Genomic DNA, 19,257 nt, shown 5'->3' with positions numbered 1-19,257 from the left:
GTGATATTGAAGCCCTTTCTGGCTGTTGACTTACATTATGCTATTTGTATGCTCTGCATTTAATCTGAATACCGTTAAGATAAGTAGAGATACCTGCCCCTGTCCTGCCCAACACCCCTAACCAACTCTAGTTCTTCTAGTTTGGGGAAAACACTGCTTGGGTGTTCTAGAGAGGGGGTTAAAGAACAAAGGCTTGAGGCAGATAAATCTGAACCTCATCTCTAAAATGCTACAATTAATAACTAGTGTGCAGGGTTGTTGGGAGAATAAATACAATTAATTGTATTACAGTAATGTAATATACAGATGCATTAGTACCATAAGACCTCTTACATATGTAAAGAGTCTCATAATAATATGTTATGGAGCAGCATTTACTGGGTCTACCCACTCTCCCAAGGGCTTCACATGCTATATATCTTTTGGGATAAGCAACTTAATCTAAGATCACACAGCTCATTAGGAGTAGAATGAGATTTGAAATCATTAGAACTGACAGCAGAGCCCACGCCCACAAGTAACCATTGCTACCGTCCCCTAATTCTGAATCTAGATTTTGGTAGGTGCTTAGTTCACTTAATTAAATATAAAGGAGTCCATAGCTGCATGTCAATCTCTTGGTTTCATGCAAAACTGATTATCCTTACTGCAGTTCCCAAACAACGTACTTTCCGGTCTCCTTTGTCATAATGGTGCGAAGAGATGGAATTAAATCAGACTTTGTACATGATCATACATTTATGAGCTGTTGCAATACAGGATTCCTCTGGTTTAACTGTGCTTCATACCATTCCTACTTTAAAAAAATTGATGACCCTGGATTAGAATGTTCTACCAAGAAAGAAAGTCCATTCTACCTCAAATTAGGTGAATGAATTTTCTGCAGCAAAAGAGATAACCTTTTTTACCCCCTTTTTTTTTTCTTTGAAAACTTACCAAACAATATGGTATCTAAGGTCTCCGGGCAGGTTTGCTTACAAGGAGACTGTAGGAATCTGCCTGCTTTGCTTGATGACTAAAGGAAAACCACATTTGCTGAACAAGCTGTGGGTGGACGTGGGCACAGTGGGTGGGGCTGCTTTGGCAGACTTCCAGGTCTGCCCAGCGGGCAGGGACGCTTCCCCACACGAGGAGCTACCGTGAGGCCCCTGGACCTTCAAGGCTCACAGGTGCAGCCCTAATGGGAGACTAGAAAAGCACAGGCGAGGAAAGCTGTCCGGGCCCCTCCGGTCTTCCCTGTCTTCCTTTCATCATCCTTGTTTGTTGGTTTTGTTAAATAGTCTTGCCCCCGAGCCAACCTTGACCTGCACATTCACTCATCACTCTTTTCCAAGTGCCTCCCGTGGGCCAGGCACTGGGCTGGGCCAGTGGTGAGACACCATTCAAGCCTACATTCCATCTCTTTTCTCTTTGTGCTCCCTGAAGTTGGTGATGCCTAGGTTTACTTGTCTGGGACCGATGACTTTCCTAGTTATATCTACTTCCTAGTCAGAACCAAGAAAGCATACATGATCAGGCTTTTAATGATACTAAGTAATGACCCATTTTCCTTTAATTCTCTTGTTTTAAAGTGGTCAATTTAGCAGTGATATTTTAACCTATTCTAATATTTATTATTTTATTCAACCAAAATTATGCTGAATGCCTGTTTATCTCCAAGGCTCTGTGTGGTTCTGTTTTTGATGAGTGGTGTTTTGATTTGCCCAATCCTTTAAATGAGGGTTTGCAGAGGTCAAAGGGAAGCCTTTGCCTTGCCCTTGGTGAGTTGACCGCCTTGCTCCTTCCGCTCCTGCTGGCATAGCCCCTTAGCTCGCTGTGCACTTGCCATGTGCAGTCGTCGCTGACTAACCTCTCTGGGAGTGATGCTGCCACCTCCTGCACCCCTCAAGCACAGGCTTCCTGCGTTTTGGGAGGTCCTTCTTCCCCATCTTTGTACTGGTGGTCTGTCTTGCACTGTGTGTCTTACTGTCCCACCCAGGAGTTTGGGGCCTGCATCTTTGTTGTCTCCAGTGTTTAGCACGATGCCTTGTAGAGACAAGAGCTACACAAGAAGTCCTGGAGGCATGGTTAACTGATTCTTGACAGGAGAAATTCCAGCTGAGAATGCTGAGCGTCAGCACACGATTTTTTATGGTCCTCTTGGGCTATCTGAAGAGGATATTCACTCACCAAATTGACTGACACCTGCGCTTTGATGTATTCTTTGGTGTTTTGGAAGCCAGAGTTGGTGCTGACTCGAATAGGCTGGAGGATGGTGCCTCTGTGGCGAGAAGGCTTCCCCCAACACCATGAGGCTGCGGCTGGTCTAGGTGTCAGATGAGCAGCTGCAAGGCGGGAAACAGATGGAATTGGAGGCCTGAGGCCTGAGAGGAAGAGGGAGGTGGAGGAAGCGCAGGCTGCTGGGAAATCTCCAAGACCTGCGCATCGGCGTCGGCCTCAGGCCTCGATGTATGTACCTGTGGACCATGGAAAGCCCAGTCTTCCTCGCTCGCTCTTTTTAATGGGGCCCTGAGCGTGCAGGCCTACCGGGGAGGGTGATAGATCTTGGGGAGAAAGTCTGCTCTGCAGTAATCCCTTCCTTTAACTGTTTGGTGGGAAAATTATGGGAATAAAAGAACAGCTCACCATAGGATGCCAATGCCTGGAGGAATAGAACCCCATTTTACAGCCAAAAACAGCAACAGTGGACTGCACTGTGGTGGTTCTGATTGAGCTCGTCTTTGTTTTGGTGTCTTTGGCAGTTCCTGAGAGGCTGTAGGAGATGAAAGGAGCCCTGCCCTGAGTGGGAGGAGGCCTGAGCTCTGCTCCCTCTCCCCGGTGGGGCTACCTTAGATGTGCCAAGGCCCCTTCTGAATCTGTTATTTCTTTTAGGCAACAGGAATGATGTCTTCTTACCTGCTTCAGAGTAATGGAGTTGACTAGCTATCTAAACTCTTACGGCAAAGAGCTGTGATTCTGTAATTTATTATTTCAACAAATATTTAGCAGGTATACCTGTTCTAAGTGGTAGGTATACAGCAATGAACAAAACAGGGTCCCTGCCCTCGGAAGTTACATTTGGAGGCTGGGGAAGACGAAGGGAAAAAAAGTCAGTAAATGATATTGTATAGTAGAAGGTGAAAAGTAAGCACTATAAAGAACCATTTAGAAATAGAACAGGGAGATGGGGGGAGATGTGAGGTTTTAAGTAGGGAGCTCAAGGGCGGCTTCATTGAGAAGGTAACATTTGAGCAAAACTAGAGGGAGATGAGCAGGCAATAGGGATGTCTGGGGAAAGAGCATTTCAGGCTGAAGAAACAGCAAATGCAAATGCCCTGAGGCAAGAGATTATTAGCAAATTCAAGAAATAGAACATGGTAGAGTTACCAAGTGAGAGGGGTAGGAGATGACATCATAAAAGGCAACATGAGGGGATGGGAGGCTGGATTACATAGGGTGTGGAGGCCTTTGTAATACCACTGGATTTTACCCCGAGCGCAAAAGGGAGCCCCGGGAGGGTTCTGAGCAGAGGGAGGAGATTAAATGGCTTACTTTTTAGGAGTATACTCTGCTGTGCTTAGAAGAGAATATAGAGGAACAAAGGGTGAAAGGGAGGAGACCAGGTGGGTGGCTCCTGTGATATTCCAGATGAGGGGAGGTAGTGAGAAGTAGTCAGATGCGGGTATATTTTGAAGATGGAATCCATAGAATTTGCAGATAGATGAGATGTGAGGTGTGAGACAGAGTGGAATCGAGAATAGTTCATGCATTTTGGTCTGAACAACTGGAAACTGGAGTTGCTGTGAACTCAGGCAGGGCTTATTGAGTACAGTGACTTTTGGAGACAGATCAGTGGTTAAGGGTTGGGCATTTTAACTTTGCAACATGTCTGGAAGACTGTTGAGTAGACAGTCAGATATGGAAGTATGCACTTCAATGGGCAGATCTGGGTCCAGAATATGTAGTTGAAGGACATGAGTATATGGAGAATATTAAAGCCAGGAGACTGGATGAGGTCATGGAGGGATGAGTGAATATAGAAAAGAGGAGAGATTTAAGGACTGACCTCAGAAACATTCAGCGTTATAAGTCCGGAACATGAGGACACCCCAAAGGAAAGGGAGAAAAAGGAACTATTGAATATAGTCTAGAAATAAGAACAAATGACTTTTGAAGAATTTCGCTGCAAAAGGGAGAAAAGAAATAATAAACTGGTAGCCCATGGGGAGGGTGGGTGGATCTAGAGTCAAGAAGGGTCTATTTTTTTTTTTTAGGGTGTGTTCAGGTTTTGTTTTTAGATGGGCAAAATAATGGTATGTTTGCTGCTGGTACTAATCAAATAGAGAACAAAAAAATGATACTGAAGAGAAGTCTTGCTGGAGTCTTAGTCATATAGGTGGGAGGGGATGGGATCTATCACATATGAGTATGGACAATTCATTTCCTAAAACGGAGGGAGGCGGGGTGAATGGGCACAGGTTTTGACCCATGAATAGTGGTGAGGGTGTGTGGAAGTCTTCTTTTAATTTCTTTGGATTTCTTAGTGAGGAAAATAGGTCATCCACGGAGAGTGATGTTAGAGTAGAGAGAATTAGAAGTCTGAAGAGAAAAGAGAAGACAAATACAACATTTTCATTGAGAAGGATAGGAACATGAATGACTCATATCTAATACTGCGGAATAATAATACCTAGTGGTGGTGGTGGGTTTTATTATCAGTATTAACCTACGTTTGTAAGAGCTATTCTATTTTTACAAAGTGTTTGCCCAGGCTGGTCATCCCAGCAACCTTGTCAAAGTGGCAGAGAGAGTTGGGTGTTCCCTAAGTCACATACCTTGAAATAAAAGTGTGGGACTCAAATCCAGGTCTTCTGAATTGCCATCTAGGAGTTTTTTCCTCTATTAATCTTCTCCTTTTTATGACTGTTAATTAGTGGTAGTTTACAGGTAGGAAAATACTTCATAGGATTTCCATTTCTACTTCTGTGTTTTATTGCTCTCAATAGGCCTGGAGAGAAAAGGATCAAATTAAGTAATCTTTGTCATTTGCTATTAAGTGATGAGCTTCATCTCTTCAGTCATAGTCTAGTGTATAGCATATTTAATAGTGAGAAATTCCTTGCCGAGCTAAAAATCTACTTAGTAGGAAAAACATGGCCTTGTTAATGGAAGTTTTGGTTGCTTTCCAGATCATAAATAAGTTTTTAGAAATACTTTTGTTAACATGGGAAGTTATAATTTCCTTAAGTGCAAGTATTATTATAAATAGGGATGCGGTATATGGCATTCCTTTACTTTGCAGTCACATCGCATGCGATGTTAATTGTGCCATATGCACAAGTAATATTGGGGTAAAATATATCTCATTTTCTCTTAGGAATGATTAGAATTTCTATGGCATTACTCTTTACTTTGCAGTAACATCTCATAGGATGCTAATTGTGCCATATGAACAAGTAATATTGGGTTAAAATGTATCTCATTTTCTCTTAGGAATGATTAGAATTTCTAAGGTGGAATTGGTTATTTCCCTATTGTATTAGAAGTGGTTTAATCAATTCCATCTGCTACATCTCCTCCTCAAAATGCTGACTCTTAAAATGAATTCTTCAATATAGTCCACCTTCTGAATATTTGCTCATTTCTTTTTGCCTTTTTTGGAGCCTGATTCTGCAACACTGAATCATGTTTGTGAAGCTCACATTGACATCAGTCAGCATCTCAGTTTGGTCCCACTACCATAAATCACTGGAGTTTCTAAATCTTTCAACAGCGTGATTCAAATCTTGTGTAAGATTTAGTTAGTGTCAGAATAACTTAGCTGTGCACAAATTCTGGTCACACACAAAAGCTGTAGGAATTGAAATAATTTCAGAATCTCAATGGAAGATGAGTAGATATTCAAATTGACAGCCCATTACAATGCTATTAGCTCATTAATTTAACAGGTACTTATCAAAATGTTGTGGACTGTCCTCCAGAATTCTTTTTGACTGGATTTTCTTATATTGATAATACTTCATATATTGTTTTGCCTGGATACAAGGCAGTAGGCTTTAATTAGAGAGACTTTGATCTCATAAGATATACACCTGTGAAAGTGGTAAGACTAAAAAACTTTGTCAATGTTGGCTTATAAAGAAAAATTCCAATAAGTGCTTTTTAAATTACATGAAAATATTAAGTTTTCTCTACCAATTGATTTATTTTGAATAATAACTTGGGTTTTAATAGGCCAGTAACTGTATTTTGGATCAAAAACTAAGTATTTATTTTGTAATATGCTCATTTCTTAGTAGCTTGAACTTCACCATATCTTTGGGTTCTTTGATTATTGTTAAAATTCAATTTTTCAGGTAAGGTGATTGCTTTCATGGGACTTCTCTTAGTCCTTTTATCAAAGTACCACAGAATTAAACTTGGCATCTTAGTTTGACATCAAAGAGATTTGATGAGCCTGTGGGTTGCCATAGGTACAGTCCAGAGATTAAAGTCCGACCCCTAGTAGTAGATGACTAAAGGAAACAGAACATGGAAACTAGAATGAGAGAAACATTTATTTTACTAAGTCATTAGGTGTCAAAGCCTTCCATGAACTGTGTAAATATCATAGGAAAAAACAGTTTAGTAAATGACAATGAACCAAATATACTTTGAGTGAATTTGTAACTTTTCAGTTTAAAGAATTGATGCATTTGTTTTTACGTAACAGTGGAGATGACTGCCTAGTAAGGAAGATATTTACCAGTGAACAATGCAAATGAGCTTCCCCACTTAGTGCTTACTCTGACCTGTATCTTTTTTCGTCGTCTATAAAATATCTACTCATCCTTGAGGATCTAAATTAAATGCCATTTTTTTTAGTGAAGGTTTCTCCTACTCCCATAGACAGTCACTGAATCTTCCTTTATGGCCCAGTAGCGCCCTGCAAAAATCCATATTATAGCAAACATCACATGAAATTCGGAATTCCTCTACACTTCTTGAGGGTAGAGGCTATGATGTATTCCTGCTTGTATTCCCAACATGGCTCCTAGATCATTGTGGAAGCCCATTAAATATCTGTTGACTGATTAAATGAATAAATGAACTAATCAATCTAACCATCTCTACTGGAGTTCTCATTTTTTTGACAGCATTTCCATTGTGATATATTCTTATTTTTTATTCACTAAGGCAATCAGCAAAATATATATGAGTTCTAATTTTTTGTATTGAGGAAGCAGACATTTCCATGTATGATTATAAACCCAAGGCAAAGTATTCTGATCATAAAACCCTCAGGTTGGTACCCTCTATAGAAATTTCTGGATGTCTGTGTTTGTGTACCACCAGGAGTTACACTTCTCCAAGTTTTCTATGCTAGAGGGTGTAATTTCCATCATTGGTTTTGTTATTTTGTAAAGGCCAACACCAGTCCCATCATGAGCATTGGTCAGTGGAAACATTCTGCTTGCCACAGTGGGGTCCTGGTATTGGCATTACAGCTGGCACTGCAGAGGAAATAGCCCAAAGACAGCAGCCTGTCTCGAAGTTTCACCAGAGATTGCTGTGACTAGACAATTAGACTTTCCTCATTCCTCACCCAGTTCTGTTTGTGTGGATGGAAAGCAGCATATTACCTTCTTGTGGCTTCATGGGACCCATACTTTCATTTATTTCTCTTTGCGATTGCTTCACTTTGATCCCTTCTCTGCCCTAAAGGAAGACTCATGAAGTTATAAGGGGCAGAGTGCAAATGTGCATAAATTCAGCTGACCTGTCTCCCAGCTCCTCTTTGCCTGGCTCCTCCCTTTAGCATGCAGTATTCAGAGAAGCACCTGGAAGGCGTGTTTCCTTCACTGAGGGGACACCAGTGACGACATACTGGATTTATATGAGTTTAACAGTATTAGCCAGGGACAAGCTCTAGTGTGCAGAAGAATATCTTGGTGACCTTTTTGTTAAGAATTCGGTGGCCTAACTGGTCACTTCTCAGCTAGGCTGTTGCGCTTTACTCTCTTGGACTGAAATGACCACTCAATTCAGTGAAAACAATGAAACTGGTTCGGTAGAGATACTGAAATTGTTCTTTTTCCATGATTAGCAGGCAGAGAAATCAAGCCTTGTTCGTTTGTGTTCTTTCTGGAACAGAACAACTATGAGAAAGAAATGGCATGAAAAAAAATGCATATTTTCTTTACATATGTAAAGACAGAGAGAACAAGAACCACCTGCTAGGGAGAGCAGGCAGTGGTGGGTGCTGCCCTTGCAGGAGTTGGGCAGTTAAGCGGCACTTGGGTCTAGAGCACAGCCTCTGCTTTCCAAGCCACAGCTTCCCAGGGTGCGGCTAAGTGAACACGTCTTGGCAAGAGATCAGGAATTTCCCCCCAACCTGTAATTAACCATTATAACGGCCTATATTTTCCAAAATGAAAATGTCCTTAAAACCTAAGCCATGTATTTTAACCTTTTGAATCTTCTGTAAAAGATTCTTGAAGAATGAGGACTAACCTGAACTTAGTTATAATTATAAGGAAAGGAGAATCTTCAGAAAAGTAATGGCAGGTAATAGGTTTCACTTCCTCTTCTTAGATGTAGAGGTGTGGTTTCCTTTTTTTGTTTCAATTATGGCTCCCTAGACATTTACCTCTCTTTGAGAAATCTAAAAAGCATCTTACATCCACCATGTGCTATACATTTTTTTTAAAGATTTATTTTATTTATTTCTCTCCCCTTCCCCCATACCCCCCCAGTTTTCTGCTCTCTGTGTCCATTTGATGTGTGTTCTTTTTTGTCCACTTCTGTTGTTGTCAGCGGCATGGGAATCTATGTCTCTTTTTGTTGTGTCATCTTTCTGCGTCATCTCTCTGTGTGTGCGGCACCATTCCTGCACTTTCTTTCGTGCTGGGCGGCTCTCTTTACGAGGCACACTCCTTGCGCGTGGGGCACCCCTTCATGGCAGGGCACTCCTTGCGCACATCAGCACTGCACATGGGCCAGCTGCACATGGGTCAAGGAGGCCTGGGGTCTGAACCGCAGACCTCCCATGTGGTAAACAGACGCCCTATCCATTGGGCCAAGTCCGCTTCCCTTATACATTTTTTAATAATGCTACTGACATGTCGTAGTTTTCAGGGCTGCTATAACAAAGTGCCACAGACTGGTTGACTTAAACAATAGAAATTCATTATCTCACAGTTTAAGACTAGAAATCCAGAATGAAGGTTTGGGCAGTAACATTCTGGCTGTGACTTGCTGGTAATCCCTGACTCAGTCTCTGCCTCTGTCACTTGGCCTTTCCTCTTTTTGTCTGCCTCCTACTGAGTGTGTCCAAATTTTCTCTCCTTATAAGGATACCAGTCATTTTGGATAAAGGCCCACCCTAATCCAGTTTGGCCTCATTTTAGCTAATAGCATCTTCAAAGGTACTATTTTCAAATGAGTTCACATTCGCAGAACTGGGGGTTAGTACTTGAACATGACTTTTTGGGAGATGTAACTCAATCTATCACAGTACATGGAAAGTCCTGATTTTCTGCTTCTCACTGCTGTCATCCTCTTGCTCTCAGCTGCTGGAAACTCTGCTCTCCAAAAGAGGCCTGACTGCAATGCAAAGCCTTTAGCAGTGAGGGTGGAAACAGGTCCTTTATTATCAGACTGAGAGCGGAGAACCTGAATACCTGCCTCCCAGGTGGAAACTGCGAGAGCCTTGCTTATAGACATATTCCCAAATGCTGGCGACAAGGAGGCGGTTAGGACAGGATGCTACTGGCAATGAAGAACCATCCTTTTTCAGTTAGCAAAAAGCAATGCCTCAGAAAAGAGACATTTTAGAATGAGTCTGAAGGCCATTTGAATTTCTGAAAAGGGAGAGAATGGCTGTAAGGGGCAGTGTAGTCAATACTGAATAGGAGGTTCTGGTGGACCAAAACTACTGTCCCCTTTCTGTGTGGCAGCCTGCAGCCAAGCACCAAGTGGCGGTCTGTGATCCTCATGAACACTGACTACCTGTTGAGTAAAAACAATGAAACATATTGAGGAAATGAGAAGATGTGTTTCATCACTATTTGAAGTATCTTCCCAGTCATCTCTGCAGGTAAGCCACAAAATCTAGACTCGACCACTACTCATCCTGCTACCTGGTTATGAAGAAACAGCACTCAGCCCTCACCCCTGTCATAAGGCTAGGGACTGTGGTGGTGACTGATGAAACCAAATGGGAGAGTCTCAGTGCAGCCAGCATGACATTGTTCCCTTCAGCAACATTGAGATGTGCTCTTCCAGAAATGCTTTATAACTGAGAGAGCACTAATATACTTTGTAAAAGGAAAAGACTTCCTTTCCTAAATGTTCCTAAATGCCTTCAATTTTATTAAAATAATTAAATATGTCTACCTTCTACTCCACTTATTTTTTTTCTAAAGCTGGTCTACAAAGACAAAGGGCCTTCAAAGTTGGAGTGGGAATAGAGGGTGTTGTACATGGATGCTCTCAGTATGCCTTGGACACACAAGGCCACAGAATCCTGAAGCATTGGTTTCACATGAATTCAGGAAACAATCTGCTTTTTTATGAAAACAAATGGGTATATTATGGGGTAGAATACAATAGACATACTTTAAAACAAAAATAAAACACGAGTTGTCCTTGACGTCTGCTTTCGGCAGGCAGCTTTGGGCTAACTCTCAAGCCCTCTTGGGTAGGCATTTGCCCTACTCTACAGTTAGGGGCACTGGAGAGAAGATTGTGAAGCATTGGGAATCGCCTTTCTGAGTTGAGCTCACCCTTACCCAATGCAGTCTTCTCACAAAAATCATGTGTCAGGAGAACATTTCAAGGAATCAGTTAATACCAGTAGAACTTGCACAACTCAAAAATGGGATTGTATGGTAGGGGGGTATGGAGGAAGAGTCATAGTTCTTGCCTCAATGCTTGGCTTCATTTTACAAGATAATTAGCTAGATTGAAAAACCTGAAACCTGTTTTTCATCTATTTTTTAGCTTCAGTGAAGTCAGAAAACCTTTTCCCCATCTCTGTTGGTATTTAATTGAGCTGGTCAACTAAACCTGTTTCTAGCAACATTCAAGTTAATGGTACTACAGCTTACATGAAAAAGAAGTCTATAAATTCTCAATAGGCTGGTAAAGTTAACCTTCCATTATCCCTCATCTTTGCTGGAAGGATTAGGAAGTTCCCTTGCCCAAGAGAATAAGTTAGATCTGCACTGCATACTTTGTCAAACTTTGCAGTGGACATTGTCAGATCAGGTTCCAGTATAGGATTTAAAGGTCAATTATGCCATGATTTTAGGGGGAGGAAGAGTGGCTTGAAGGATAAAAAATACCCCAAGCCTTGGCTTTTAAAGACTTTTGAATTTTGTCCCTTTGTGACATTTCCATTCTGAAAACAATCTCCCTAACCTTTTCCTAGGAAGCCCTTTCACAAGAGACATGATTAGCTAGATGGGGGCCAGTTATATATTTGGGATGGGCAGAGGTGAGGGGAGAGGGGGAGGGGTATGGCACCCCTGTCTCTTCAGGTTGATTTGATAAAGTTAAGACATTAGAATGTTATAGTCACATCTAGGCTTGAAACTGGCTTTAGGAAGAATGCTGATTTAGGCATCGACAGGATGAGAACCAAATTAAAGAAATATGACCTAAATGACCGTGTGTGTTAGTTCACTCATGGCCTGGGGGAACATCTGTGCAGTTGTCCTTGTTAGCTTCTTGACTTACAAAGGAATCCAGGATATTTTTATCACAATGGCTGAGCCTGAATAGCCACAAAGGTCACCGGAATTAAGGGTATTGACTTGTCACTGCAATTGGGCTTTGACTTGATATCTTTATTTTTGGTCGGTAAAGTCTTTTGTTCAATGCAAAGGTGATCTCTCCCTGAGCCAGGCCTTGAGTGGAGGCGGAATGTCTTCGTGTGTCCAATTTGTCAGCTCCCCTAGATCCTGACAGGCTCTGTCCTGTTCGGAGGCCCAAGACCTCTCTCTCTGAGGTTGCAGTTCTGGGGATCCACACCAGTATTGACCTGCTGGATGTATTTGTGTGGCTAACGTGGTGGCTCGTGCCCCCTATCAGGGGGTCTTAACCCTGTAGTAGTTGACTTTCTGGCATTTATCCAAATAGAATAATATGTGTGTATTAAAAGCATTATATGCTGCTTACTCATCAGATGCAATTGATTATAATTACTTCATAATTCACCTACTTGTAGGTAGATATTCTATCCAGGTATTTCATTCACATTTTTGACTGAGTAGTTTTCAAAATGCCTGATATCAAAGATCTGAAGAAAGCTTTGACCAATTCTGAAAAACCTTTTGCTTTGCTTGTTTGGCTTGGATTCTGGCCTCTCAATGTTAGTACCTTGTTCCATCATACCTGCTTTGAATAATCGCTTGTCCATTCCTGGGAAGGGTGGTGACCTTTTCACTAATGTGGGCATACACACATGGAAGTAGCTGTGAAGAGAGCCTTTGTCTTAGTTGCCAGGCTACTATGACAAATACTACACACAATGGGTTGGCTTAAAATAGGAATTTATTGGCTCATGGTTTCAGAGGCTAGATGACTTGCTTCCTCCCAGGGTCAGTGTGTTCTTTGGGTCCCTTGGCTTTCCCATCACATGACTTCCAGTTTTTCACTCCTCCCCATGATTTTGTCTTCATAAAGCCTTTAGTAATAGGACTAAGGCCCAACCTCATTCAGTTGGGCCACCTCTCAACTAAAAATAACATCTTTTAAAGGTCCTATTTACAATGGTTTCACACTCAAAGGAATGGATTAAGATTAAGAACATGTTTTTCCTGGGGCGCATAACCAGTCTGCCACAGACCACCTTCTGATCTTCCCCTCACTCTTTAATTATAGATTTGCATTTTGGCACATTTTCACCTTGCTTTGTGGCCTTCTGGCTAAATTAGAGACAACTTACTTTTTGGCTTTCCAGAAAATTCTTTGGGACAGTGCTACTTGGAATTGTTGCAGCAGTGCCCACTTGCTCAGCCATGCAGGCCTATCCCTGCTGCTTAGCCCAGGACCTCGGGGCATGTTTCCTAGCTTGTCTTAAATCTCAGAATCTGAAGTATTGTGATAGCCTATTTTATTTTCCTCTTAGTACCATGAATCACTATGTCCAGACAAAATACAACAATCCATTAAGTCACTGAATAGAGTAGACAGTTGGTTAACTGCAAGTATTGCTATAGATAGTTTATTAATGAAGAACAGGTTGTGGCATCATGTAGTGGGTATAATTGGATTCATACATAAACTCTTCTTTGGAGATACTCAATAATATTCATTTATTGAGTACATATGCTAAATTGGATAATGCTTTAAGTGCTTTACGTGTATTTCCTGTAATGTTCACAACTGGACTGTATGGTAAGAATTAGTATCCTCACTTTACAGATGAAGGAATTGAGACACTTGCCCAGGGTCACTAGTAAGTGACAGAATCAGTATCAGAGAGCAGGTATAACTGACTTCGATGCCAAAGCTCTTTTCATGATACAGCGCTCTGTGTGCTCTCTAAGAAGAATCCCAGAGTTGATAATTAGCCACCCACCATAAGCAAGAGAAAACACTTGGGAGCCTTCACTTGAGCATGGCACCACATTTTTTTTTCAGGGAATGATTAATTCATTTATTCTTGCTATGTACCTGGAACTGACATGGGCTCTGGAATTTTAAAGATTAGCAAGACTTGGCCCTTGCCCTTGTGGATTTCACAGTCTAGTGGGGAAATCCACTTGTCCACATGGAATTAGTGTTTGGTATAGATGGTTCTTAAAACTGTCTCTGAGTTTTCATTTACTCCAAAGTCTTTTTTTTTCTGATTAAGGAGAAAATGTCCTGCCCGAAAGTGTCTCATTTTAGGGGATTGTATGGACTGCTGGGGATCTTTGTATGCTCATGTGGGATTTAAGAAGACAAAAAACTTAGTTACTGCAGCTGTTTGCTGTTTGCATTGAGCAGCTTCTACAAAAGGAGCTAATTATATCTTATATTCATATGGCCTCTAACAACCTAAAAATTATTTCCATGTACATTATTTGATTTGATCCTCATAAGCACGTACATGTGATGACTCTGAGGCCATTCAAGAGTATGTGATGAGACAGATGCAACCTTGTGTTCTTGCTGCCTGTGACAGCCCACCCTTTCTGTGAGAGGAAGAGGTGGTGCTGGTAGCAAGCAGCTTTTTGAAAGGACAAAAGGTACACTGAATAGAAGAAAATGTGATTATATGTACCCTGATTCATTTGTGGGGAAGTAGAGAAGAAGAAATGTGCCCTCAGCGGGAAAAATGGTTTGTATGATTGGGGCAAAGGAAATGCGCAGTAAGGACCTATGCAGGGGTGGGTGTGAGGCGGAGAGATTAGACTTGCTTGGAAGACTGCACTGTCTGATGGTCAGGGCACAGCGTGGGGTGTGAAAGTGTGGGCGGAAAGGCTGTAGACGGCAATCTCCTAGTGGTAGTTTGGACAGAAAGTGAGAGGATGGTGGAATTTGTGAATGCTTGGCACAGCTTTTCCCTGGACTCCTTTCACGTGATATTATCAGTCCCCCTGAGGAAAAGGGAAGCTGCGATCTCAAAGCAGTTGAGTGTTGGTCCCATTTACATAAGCAGGATGCTGTGATTCAGAGGTGTTAAGTGATATTTATATATATTATACAAAAGGATTGAATCTGTTCTTTTGAAATCCTTTAGGTCCAAATAGGCACCTTGGGAAAGTTTTCGGCATTTGAAAGGATTTACTTTCTGTTTGACCCCACTAGAAAGACTGGTCCTAGCTCCTTGACTCAGTTACATGAAAAGCATATGATACTGTGTTCTTTCCCCACACCACCTGATTCGGGTGTGGCCTCATGTAAGTCTTTTCTTACTTCTGAAGCTAGAATGATTCAGTGATACCTATAAAAGACCTTTTTCAAGGTAATTATAATCAGACTTCTGAATACATTTATGCATCTATAGCTTTTTAGTTTTACACTTAAATAGATACCATCAGAAGTATTTCTAGGGTTGATTTAACTTGAAGAGGTTCCATTTAAAACCCATTCTTATGTTTCTAGCATTTTCAACAGCAAGGCAAGTGAAGTCAGTCTGGTCATAAATGATTAAATGTGAACATGTTAATTTAAAACTCTTCCTTGTCTGAAGATAACACTGCTTTTCTCCTCACAACCACAGAAGCATAAATTTCTAAAAGAAATGTCCTCATTGTTGCGCTTTCAGAATGTTAGAAGGTACTAAATAACCACCTTATCAAGAATGAAGGGCCACAGAGTAAGAGGGTCTGGAGGATGGAGGGAGGGGCAGCAGTATCACCAGGAAGGTGCTAGGTCAGTGTGGTCTGCTCTCCTACTTGCTTTGCATGGGCAGCTGGCAGGCTGCAGACCGCGATGCATTAAAGAGCCGCCTTTTTGGTCACAGCATTACTTGAACATTAGAGGGTTTTATGTACAAATCTGAGGGACATTAAGGGCTCCAGGTTGTTCTGTTCTGTGAGAGAAGATGGGATTAGTTTAGTGTCCCCAGCTAGAAAGACTGGGTCCATTTTTAAAAAGTATTTCAACCAGAGGAATTTCTAAATTCCCCTGGACTCTATTACCATCTATTAGCTCCCGGGGCTTGGGAGCACTGACTGCTCGAGAGGGCCGCTTATTTTCCTGTGTGGTGGGGTTTGAGTACCAGGGTGTCGAATGAGCCTGAAAAGGCTTCCCCAGACCTGGTAGGGAGCAGGGAGATGTTATACAAAGCTCACTTCCAAATTGGATGGCTTGACAGTCTCAAATACAAAATGCGATAATCAGCTTACACTGTCACGTTCCTGTCAGGATGACAAGACTACTTAAGACCTGTTTGAAAAGTCAGAAGTGCAAGTTTTTGCTTCAGCTCTTAATTACCCTACATGTCAGGCACTGTGTTATGGGCTTTACATTCTCCATCCCTTGTTTAAACTTTACAAAATGGATTGCTTCTTGGCAATCATTTAAAATATCTCTTAAAACTAAATTTATATTCATGAACTTTTATTTCATAATCTTGACACTTTTGGACAATGGAAAAATTTCCCCCTGATTAAATAAAATAAAAATCTTCTGAAATTTCATGCCTCTGTGAAGATATTTTGGTATCCATACTTTCATAGTTTTTGCTCTTTTGCTCTTTGTATATATGAGTGATTTTTACTAAATTCATTCATATTATATATTTTGTATTTATTATGGATGTCTTTTCAAAACTGCATTGTTTGATTGATCTTTCTCTTCCTTCCTCAAATCCACAACTTCAGGTAAGCAACCTAATTTATGTGCCTCTACACAACTCTTCATGTTTATAGAACATCTACAAATGCATATTTCTACTTTCTGTTTTGTTTTTCACAAAAGGCACCCTCTAAGTAATATTATTCATGTGTTCAGGGTCCATTATCCACAATTCTAAATGATGGACAAGGCATTCAAAAAATAGGAGGGTTATTGTCATTATTGTCACATATACGTTCTCTGCATCTTACTTTTTTTGCTTAACAGCACTCATGGACTTCCTGTCGAGATGACGTAGAACTAACGCCTTCTCTTTAATGGCATCATAATAGGATGTGATGAAGGAACCTTTTCTATTTTTTTTTCATATGCATAGTCACTTCTGCCTGTGTTATTTATTAATAAGCTGTTCTCCCCACAATGGATCACAACACTCTCTTTTGTCATATAAAAGCTTCTATTGATAACAGGATTTAGTTTTGGTCTCCAGTCTGTTCTGTTATCTATTCTCACTGCCATATTTTGATTCCAAAGACTTTGAATATGGTATTGCCTTCCCGTCATTATTCTTTTTTTGAAGTTTTCTTGCCTAATTTTGGGCATTTAATCAATTCCCATTGTAGAGCTAGAATAAAGCTTTGATCTTGTCTAGCCCCTTGATCAAATTCCTTCATTGATTATAGTAATTTTTTAAACAACCAGAGTCAGTATTTCTAGATACACAAACATATGACTAGCAAAAAGGGAAAAGTTTATCTTTTATTATATTTATATTAACAATTTCCTTTTTTTCCCTCTATTAACTGTTGAATTGTAATTACAATAACAGGTATCCCATCTTGTTTGGGCCAGTTAATTGCTTAGACTAATGTTTGCAATTGAATATTGGTGAATTAAGTACTTTTCTTTTCAAGAAGTTTCTTTCTGTACATACTTTACTTGGAGTTTTATTAGGAATGGCTGTTGAATCTTATCAAATAATTTTTAAGACCTATGGGGGAAACAGATGTGGTTCAAGTGATAGGGCCTCTCCCTTCCATAGGTAGGGGACCAGGTTTGATCCCTGGGACCTCCTGGTGAAAATGAAAAGAGAAAGTGTGCCTGCGTGGCGAGCCAGTGCCCGCATGGTGAGCTGAGTGCCCACATGGTGAGCCAAGTGCCTGCGTGAGTACCCGCACAGTTAGCCAAGTGCCTGCATGAGTGCCTGTATGGCGAGCCGAGGGCCTGCGTAAGTGCCTGTGTGGTGAGCTGAGTGCCCGTGTGTCCAGCTGAGTGCCCGCATGAGTGCCTGTGTGGTGAGCCAGTGCCTGTGCGGCAAGCCAGTGCCCACGTTGCGAGCCAGGTGCTCGTGCAGCAAGCCAAGTACCTGCCCAGTGAACCTGTGCCTGTGCAAATGAGTCACACAGCAAGATGATGACACAACAAAAGAGAGATGAGGGGGAGAGTCAAGGTGAAGCGCAGCAGAGACCAAGGAACTGAGGTTGTGCAATTGACAGGGAACCTCTCTCCACATCAGAGGTCCCCAGGATCAAATCCCGGTGAATCCTAGAGGAGAAAGAAGAGGAGAAAAGACAAAAAGAGAAATAGATACAGAAGATCACACAGCAAATGGACACAGACAGCAAAAATAGCAGGGTGAGAGGGGGAGGGGAAGAAAAAAATAAAGTACATTTCTTTAAAAAATAAAAGAACCTATTGATGAAACCAACCACTTTTACTCCATGAATTTGTTGGTATCATGAATAATGTTAATAGCTTTGCTGATGTGAAACCTGAGCTTCTGGAGTAAATCTCACCTGATCATTGGTAATTTGATTACCAAAGTAGATCTCATTTGGTCTACTTTTGGATTCTATTTACTAATAGTATTTTATTTAGAAGTTTGCAAATATTTACAAATGAGATTGCTCTGCAGTTTTTCTGTTATTGTGCTCTCTTTTTTCAGTTTTGGCTTTAAGGCCAAGCCAGTTTCATAAAATGGATTTAGGGGCTTTCCATATTTTTCTATAGTTTTGAATACTTTAAATAGCATTTCTAATCTTTATAAATTATATGGACCTCACTGTGAAATCATCTATTTCTGCTCCCTGTTTTTAATGGTAGATATTTAGCCACTTTCCTATGGTAATTGCTCTATTCAGTTGCCATCATCTTGAGTCAGGTTTCTTCATTTATGTCTTGAAGCTCATTCCAAGAACTTTAGAATGCATTTCCCTATTTCTGTCTCTCCCGTCTCCAGCCGTGCTCCTTCTGAACATCCATGTTTTGTTTCTTTCTAAACTATTCCTATACCCTTGCGGTTTGTATTTTATTTAAGAAATCTTTAACACTTAAATTACATTTCTCAGTCATGGTATCATGCATTTGGATTTCACAGTGTAGTCACAAGACGTGCTTCTCTTCACTGTTTCCTCTCCTCTCCTCTGCTCTCTCTTCCCTAAGTGTCTCTATTCTGATGCATTTTTGTTGCATTAGAGTCTAGGTATTTTTCTCATGTGAGGCAGGGGGTTGATTTATTTGTGAATCTTTGCATTTCTTCAAGGATTTTCTTTCTACTATTTATCTTGGGGATGTTATTCAATTTTTTCGTATCTGTAAAATGATGGTACTATTCATAGCTATCAGTGACGAAGGAAGTTTTGTGACAAGGGAATGAGTTAATATAAGTTGTTTATTGCTGTCTAATGAAGCACCCCAAAACAACAATTTAAAAAGAATTTATTGTCTCTCATGGTTATATGGAGTGGCCAGCCTGAACTGGGCAATTCTTTGGCCTCTCTTTTGGTTCCTTACAGCCAGATAGAAGCAAGGGCTAGAATCAGTCCACTGAAGGCTCAGCTGGGCTGGGTGTCCAGGATGGCTTCTTCATTCCCAGGTTCAGTGCTCCTCCACGTGCCTCTCTCCCCATCACCGTAGCCTGGATTCCTACATGGCAACTCAGGGCTCCAAGAGTCAGGAAATGGGAACTGCCAGGCCCATCAAGGCTTGGTCTAGAAGGGGCAC

General features: G+C 41.1%; 1 protein-coding gene across 3 annotated transcripts in view; it reads left to right on the top strand.

The window, feature by feature from the left end:
- LYPD6 (LY6/PLAUR domain containing 6) overlaps window positions 1-19,257 on the top strand; it is a 126,007-nt gene that overhangs the window by 43,154 nt on the left and 63,596 nt on the right. Inside the window, exon 2 of one of the 3 annotated variants that reach the window (XM_058300937.2) lies at window positions 9,918-10,057. The exons of the other annotated variants lie outside the window; for them this stretch is intronic. The gene's annotated coding sequence lies outside the window, so the exon portion shown is untranslated. The remainder of the gene's footprint in view (window positions 1-9,917; window positions 10,058-19,257) is intronic. 3 annotated transcript variants of the gene reach the window in all.

Source organism: Dasypus novemcinctus, chromosome 7 (assembly GCF_030445035.2).
Source record: "Dasypus novemcinctus isolate mDasNov1 chromosome 7, mDasNov1.1.hap2, whole genome shotgun sequence".
Taxonomy (NCBI): domain Eukaryota; kingdom Metazoa; phylum Chordata; class Mammalia; order Cingulata; family Dasypodidae; genus Dasypus; species Dasypus novemcinctus.
This window is presented reverse-complemented; position numbering and strand designations above follow the sequence as displayed.